The sequence below is a fragment of the Carex rostrata genome, unplaced genomic scaffold, assembly GCF_964058835.1.
Source record: "Carex rostrata unplaced genomic scaffold, lpCarRost1.2 SCAFFOLD_41, whole genome shotgun sequence".
NCBI lineage: Eukaryota > Viridiplantae > Streptophyta > Magnoliopsida > Poales > Cyperaceae > Carex > Carex rostrata.
Genome location: NW_027601199.1, coordinates 282,501 through 290,000, shown reverse-complemented (window position 1 = coordinate 290,000; position 7,500 = coordinate 282,501).

The window sequence follows — 7,500 nt, the reverse complement described above, 5'->3', positions numbered from 1 at the left end:
GCCGGCTTTACGGCTGGGGATTTCAACCCGCGCGGCTACCCGCATCGGCCTTACGGGCGAAACTCCACGCGGAGTCACCCTGCCCGACCGCTTTTCGCCGGCTTTACGGCTGGGGATTTCAACCCGCATCGGTCTTACGGGCGCCTCCACGCTTAGACGCCCTGCCCCACCGTGTTTCGCCGGCTCTACGGCTGGGGATTTCAACCCGCGTGGTCCGTGTTTTTCGGTAACATATTCGTGTTCCTTGCCCCCGACGGGCCGTGTTTTTCGGTAACAAAATCGTGTCTTTTGTCCCCGCTGCACCGTGTTTTTTGCCCCGCTCAACCGTGTTTTTTGCCCCCGCTCAACCGTGCTTACTGCCCCCGCTCAACCGTGTTTTTTCGGTAACATAATCGTGTCTTCGGGTAACATAATCTTGTTTTTCGGGCCATTTTACACCGACGGAGGCACCCACAGGGGCCATGTACACCCCGCTTGGCATGTACATGAGGGGCTGCCTCTTCCAAAAATCCTTCCCCCCTATAGGGGAATATGCATTTTGGGTCTCCAGCCACGCCCAGGGTTACCACCCCCTGGAAATCCCCCAGGTTTACCCCCCATTTTATGTGGATGCATAGATTCAGACCGCCCTGCTCCACCGCTTTTGGCCATTTTTGCCCAACGTTAGCCGCTTCGGCGTGCCGCTGGACTGTTTTCGGGCCTTTTTCACCGACGCTTGGCCGTATCCGCTTAGTTTTCCCCAACGCGTGGCCGCATCCGCTTAGTTTTCCCCCGCTGGACTGTTTTCGGGTCACTTTTGCCCAACGTTAGCGGCTTCCGCTTGCCGCTGGGCTGTTTTCGGGCCATTTTTCCCCCACACTTGGCCGTATCCGCTTAGTTTTCCCCAACGCGTGGCCGCATCCGCTTAGTTTTCCCCCGCTGAACTGTTTTCGGGTCACTTTTGCCCAACGTTAGCCGCTTCCGCTTGCCGCTGGGCTGTTTTCGGGCCATTTTTCCCCAACACTTGGCCGTATCCGCTTAGTTTTCCCCAACGCGTGGCCGCATCCGCTTAGTTTTCCCCCGCTGAACTGTTTTCGGGTCAGTTTTGCCCAACGTTAGCCGCTACCGCTTGCCGCTGGACTGTTTTCGGGCCAATTTCCACCGACTCTTGGCCGTATCCGCTTAGTTTTCCCCAACGCGTGGCCGCATCCGCTTAGTTTTCCCCCGCTGAACTGTTTTCGGGTCACTTTTGCCCAACGTTAGCCGCTTCCGCTTGCCGCTGGACTGTTTTCGGGCCAATTTCCACCGACTCTTGGCCGTATCCGCTTAGTTTTCCCCAACGCGTGGCCGCATCCGCTTAGTTTTCCCCCGCTGAACTGTTTTCGGGTCAGTTTTGCCCAACGTTAGCCGCTTCCGCTTGCCGCTGGACTGTTTTCGGGCCAATTTCCACCGACTCTTGGCCGTATCCGCTTAGTTTTCCCCAACGCGTGGCCGCATCCGCTTAGTTTTCCCCCGCTGATCCATTTTCGGGTCACTTTTGCCCAACGTTAGCCGCTTCCGCTTGCCGCTGGGCTGTTTTCGGGCCAATTTCCACCGACACTTGGCCGCATCCGCTTAGTTTTCCCCAACGCGTGGCCGCATCCGCTTAGTTTTCCCCCGCTTAACTGTTTTCGGGTCACTTTTCCCCAACGTTAGCCGCTTCCGCTTGCCGCTGGGCTGTTTTCGGGCCATTTTTCCCCAACACTTGGCCGTATCCGCTTAGTTTTCCCCAACGCGTGGCCGCATCCGCTTAGTTTTCCCCCGCTGAACTGTTTTCGGGTCACTTTTGCCCAACGTTAGCCGCTTCCGCTTGCCGCTGGACTGTTTTCGGGCCAATTTCCACCGACTCTGGGCCGGATCCGCTTAGTTTTCCCCAACGCTTGGCTGCATCCGCTTAATTTTCCCCAGCTGAACTGTTTTCGGGTCACTTTGTCCCAACGTTAGCCGTTTCCGCTTGCCGCTGGACTGTTTTCGGGCCATTTTCCACCAACTCTTGGCCGTATCCGCTTGGTTTTCCCCAACGCTTGGCTGCTTCCGCTTAATTTCCCCCAGCTGAACTGTTTTCGGGTCACTTTTGCCCAACGTTAGCCGTTTCCGCTTGCCGCTGGACTGTTTTCGGGCCATTTTTCACCGACACTTGGCCGTATCCGCTTAGTTTTCGCCAACAATTGGCTGCATCCGCTTAATTTTCCAAGCTATACTGCTTTCGGGTCAGTTTTGCCCAACGTTAGCCGCTTCCGCTTGCCGCTGGGCTGTTTTCGGGCCATTTTCCACCCACGCTGGCACCGACGGGGCCATGTACACCCACGCGCGTGTACATGAGGGGGCACCCATTTTTGAAAACCTTGCCCCCCTATAGGGGAATATGCATTTTGAGGCTCTAGCCACGCCCAGGGTTACCACCCCCTGAAAATCCCCCAAGTCGAAATCACCCATGTAAAATATTCAAAAAAATCTCAAAAAATCACAAAAAATTTATAAAATCAAATAAATTCAAAAAAAAAAAAAAATTTCAAAAATTCAAAAAAAATTCAAAAAATTGAAAAAAATTCAAAAAAATTCAAAAAAATTCAAAAAATTCAAAAATTCAAAAAAAGTCCAAAAACCCAAAAAAACTTCAAAAATTTCAAAAATTCAAAAAAATTTCAAAAAAAATTTCAAAAATTTGCCCCGCTGAACTGTTTTCGGGTCACTTTTGCCCAACGTTAGCCGCTTCCGCTTGCCGCTGGACTGTTTTCGGGCCAATTTCCACCGACTCTTGGCCGTATCCGCTTAGTTTTCCCCAACGCGTGGCCGCATCCGCTTAGTTTTCCCCCGCTGAACTGTTTTCGGGTCACTTTTGCCCAACGTTAGCCGCTTCCGCTTGCCGCTGGGCTGTTTTCGGGCCAATTTCCACCGACACTTGGCCGCATCCGCTTAGTTTTCCCCAACGCGTGCCCGCATCCGCTTAGTTTTCCCCCGCTTAACTGTTTTCGGGTCACTTTTCCCCAACGTTAGCCGCTTCCGCTTGCCGCTGGGCTGTTTTCGGGCCATTTTTCCCCAACACTTGGCCGTATCCGCTTAGTTTTCCCCAACGCGTGGCCGCATCCGCTTAGTTTTCCCCCGCTGAACTGTTTTCGGGTCACTTTTGCCCAACGTTAGCCGCTTCCGCTTGCCGCTGGACTGTTTTCGGGCCAATTTCCACCGACTCTGGGCCGGATCCGCTTAGTTTTCCCCAACGCTTGGCTGCATCCGCTTAATTTTCCCCAGCTGAACAGTTTTCGGGTCACTTTGTCCCAACGTTAGCCGTTTCCGCTTGCCGCTGGACTGTTTTCGGGCCATTTTCCACCGACTCTTGGCCGTATCCGCTTGGTTTTCCCCAACGCTTGGCTGCTTCCGCTTAATTTCCCCCAGCTGAACTGTTTTCGGGTCACTTTTGCCCAACGTTAGCCGTTTCCGCTTGCCGCTGGACTGTTTTCGGGCCATTTTTCACCGTCACTTGGCCGTATCCGCTTAGTTTTCGCCAACAATTGGCTGCATCCGCTTAATTTTCCAAGCTATACTGCTTTCGGGTCAGTTTTGCCCAACGTTAGCCGCTTCCGCTTACCGCTGGGCTGTTTTCGGGCCATTTTCCACCCACGCTGGCACCGACGGGGCCATGTACACCCACGCGCGTGTACATGAGGGGGCACCCATTTTTGAAAACCTTGCCCCCCTATAGGGGAATATGCATTTTGAGGCTCTAGCCACGCCCAGGGTTACCACCCCCTGAAAATCCCCCAAGTCGAAATCACCCATGTAAAATATTCAAAAAAATCTCAAAAAATCACAAAAAATTTATAAAATCAAATAAATTCAAAAAAAAAAAAAAATTTCAAAAATTCAAAAAAAATTCAAAAAATTCAAAAAAATTCAAAAAAATTCAAAAAAATTCAAAAAATTCAAAAATTCAAAAAAAGTCCAAAAACCCAAAAAAACTTCAAAAATTTCAAAAATTCAAAAAAATTTCAAAAAAAATTTCAAAAATTTGCCCCGCTGAACTGTTTTCGGGTCACTTTTGCCCAACGTTAGCCGCTTCCGCTTGCCGCTGGACTGTTTTCGGGCCAATTTCCACCGACTCTTGGCCGTATCCGCTTAGTTTTCCCCAACGCGTGGCCGCATCCGCTTAGTTTTCCCCCGCTGAACTGTTTTCGGGTCACTTTTGCCCAACGTTAGCCGCTTCCGCTTGCCGCTGGGCTGTTTTCGGGCCAATTTCCACCGACACTTGGCCGCATCCGCTTAGTTTTCCCCAACGCGTGCCCGCATCCGCTTAGTTTTCCCCCGCTTAACTGTTTTCGGGTCACTTTTCCCCAACGTTAGCCGCTTCCGCTTGCCGCTGGGCTGTTTTCGGGCCATTTTTCCCCAACACTTGGCCGTATCCGCTTAGTTTTCCCCAACGCGTGGCCGCATCCGCTTAGTTTTCCCCCGCTGAACTGTTTTCGGGTCACTTTTGCCCAACGTTAGCCGCTTCCGCTTGCCGCTGGACTGTTTTCGGGCCAATTTCCACCGACTCTGGGCCGGATCCGCTTAGTTTTCCCCAACGCTTGGCTGCATCCGCTTAATTTTCCCCAGCTGAACTGTTTTCGGGTCACTTTGTCCCAACGTTAGCCGTTTCCGCTTGCCGCTGGACTGTTTTCGGGCCATTTTCCACCGACTCTTGGCCGTATCCGCTTGGTTTTCCCCAACGCTTGGCTGCTTCCGCTTAATTTCCCCCAGCTGAACTGTTTTCGGGTCACTTTTGCCCAACGTTAGCCGTTTCCGCTTGCCGCTGGACTGTTTTCGGGCCATTTTTCACCGTCACTTGGCCGTATCCGCTTAGTTTTCGCCAACAATTGGCTGCATCCGCTTAATTTTCCAAGCTATACTGCTTTCGGGTCAGTTTTGCCCAACGTTAGCCGCTTCCGCTTACCGCTGGGCTGTTTTCGGGCCATTTTCCACCCACGCTGGCACCGACGGGGCCATGTACACCCACGCGCGTGTACATGAGGGGGCACCCATTTTTGAAAACCTTGCCCCCCTATAGGGGAATATGCATTTTGAGGCTCTAGCCACGCCCAGGGTTACCACCCCCTGAAAATCCCCCAAGTCGAAATCACCCATGTAAAATATTCAAAAAAATCTCAAAAAATCACAAAAAATTTATAAAATCAAATAAATTCAAAAAAAAAAAAAAATTTCAAAAATTCAAAAAAAATTCAAAAAATTCAAAAAAATTCAAAAAAATTCAAAAAAATTCAAAAAATTCAAAAATTCAAAAAAAGTCCAAAAACCCAAAAAAACTTCAAAAATTTCAAAAATTCAAAAAAATTTCAAAAAAAATTTCAAAAATTTGCCCCGCTGAACTGTTTTCGGGTCACTTTTGCCCAACGTTAGCCGCTTCCGCTTGCCGCTGGACTGTTTTCGGGCCAATTTCCACCGACTCTTGGCCGTATCCGCTTAGTTTTCCCCAACGCGTGGCCGCATCCGCTTAGTTTTCCCCCGCTGAACTGTTTTCGGGTCACTTTTGCCCAACGTTAGCCGCTTCCGCTTGCCGCTGGGCTGTTTTCGGGCCAATTTCCACCGACACTTGGCCGCATCCGCTTAGTTTTCCCCAACGCGTGCCCGCATCCGCTTAGTTTTCCCCCGCTTAACTGTTTTCGGGTCACTTTTCCCCAACGTTAGCCGCTTCCGCTTGCCGCTGGGCTGTTTTCGGGCCATTTTTCCCCAACACTTGGCCGTATCCGCTTAGTTTTCCCCAACGCGTGGCCGCATCCGCTTAGTTTTCCCCCGCTGAACTGTTTTCGGGTCACTTTTGCCCAACGTTAGCCGCTTCCGCTTGCCGCTGGACTGTTTTCGGGCCAATTTCCACCGACTCTGGGCCGGATCCGCTTAGTTTTCCCCAACGCTTGGCTGCATCCGCTTAATTTTCCCCAGCTGAACTGTTTTCGGGTCACTTTGTCCCAACGTTAGCCGTTTCCGCTTGCCGCTGGACTGTTTTCGGGCCATTTTCCACCGACTCTTGGCCGTATCCGCTTGGTTTTCCCCAACGCTTGGCTGCTTCCGCTTAATTTCCCCCAGCTGAACTGTTTTCGGGTCACTTTTGCCCAACGTTAGCCGTTTCCGCTTGCCGCTGGACTGTTTTCGGGCCATTTTTCACCGTCACTTGGCCGTATCCGCTTAGTTTTCGCCAACAATTGGCTGCATCCGCTTAATTTTCCAAGCTATACTGCTTTCGGGTCAGTTTTGCCCAACGTTAGCCGCTTCCGCTTGCCGCTGGGCTGTTTTCGGGCCATTTTCCACCCACGCTGGCACCGACGGGGCCATGTACACCCACGCGCGTGTACATGAGGGGGCACCCATTTTTGAAAACCTTGCCCCCCTATAGGGGAATATGCATTTTGAGGCTCTAGCCACGCCCAGGGTTACCACCCCCTGAAAATCCCCCAAGTCGAAATCACCCATGTAAAATATTCAAAAAAATCTCAAAAAATCACAAAAAATTTATAAAATCAAATAAATTCAAAAAAAAAAAAAAAATTTCAAAAATTCAAAAAAAATTCAAAAAATTCAAAAAAATTCAAAAAAATTCAAAAAAATTCAAAAAATTCAAAAATTCAAAAAAAGTCCAAAAACCCAAAAAAACTTCAAAAATTTCAAAAATTTCAAAAATTCAAAAAAATTTCAAAAAAAATTTCAAAAATTTGCCCCGCTGAACTGTTTTCGGGTCACTTTTGCCCAACGTTAGCCGCTTCCGCTTGCCGCTGGACTGTTTTCGGGCCAATTTCCACCGACTCTTGGCCGTATCCGCTTAGTTTTCCCCAACGCGTGGCCGCATCCGCTTAGTTTTCCCCCGCTGAACTGTTTTCGGGTCACTTTTGCCCAACGTTAGCCGCTTCCGCTTGCCGCTGGGCTGTTTTCGGGCCAATTTCCACCGACACTTGGCCGCATCCGCTTAGTTTTCCCCAACGCGTGCCCGCATCCGCTTAGTTTTCCCCCGCTTAACTGTTTTCGGGTCACTTTTCCCCAACGTTAGCCGCTTCCGCTTGCCGCTGGGCTGTTTTCGGGCCATTTTTCCCCAACACTTGGCCGTATCCGCTTAGTTTTCCCCAACGCGTGGCCGCATCCGCTTAGTTTTCCCCCGCTGAACTGTTTTCGGGTCACTTTTGCCCAACGTTAGCCGCTTCCGCTTGCCGCTGGACTGTTTTCGGGCCAATTTCCACCGACTCTGGGCCGGATCCGCTTAGTTTTCCCCAACGCTTGGCTGCATCCGCTTAATTTTCCCCAGCTGAACTGTTTTCGGGTCACTTTGTCCCAACGTTAGCCGTTTCCGCTTGCCGCTGGACTGTTTTCGGGCCATTTTCCACCGACTCTTGGCCGTATCCGCTTGGTTTTCCCCAACGCTTGGCTGCTTCCGCTTAATTTCCCCCAGCTGAACTGTTTTCGGGTCACTTTTGCCCAACGTTAGCCGTTTCCGCTTGCCGCTGG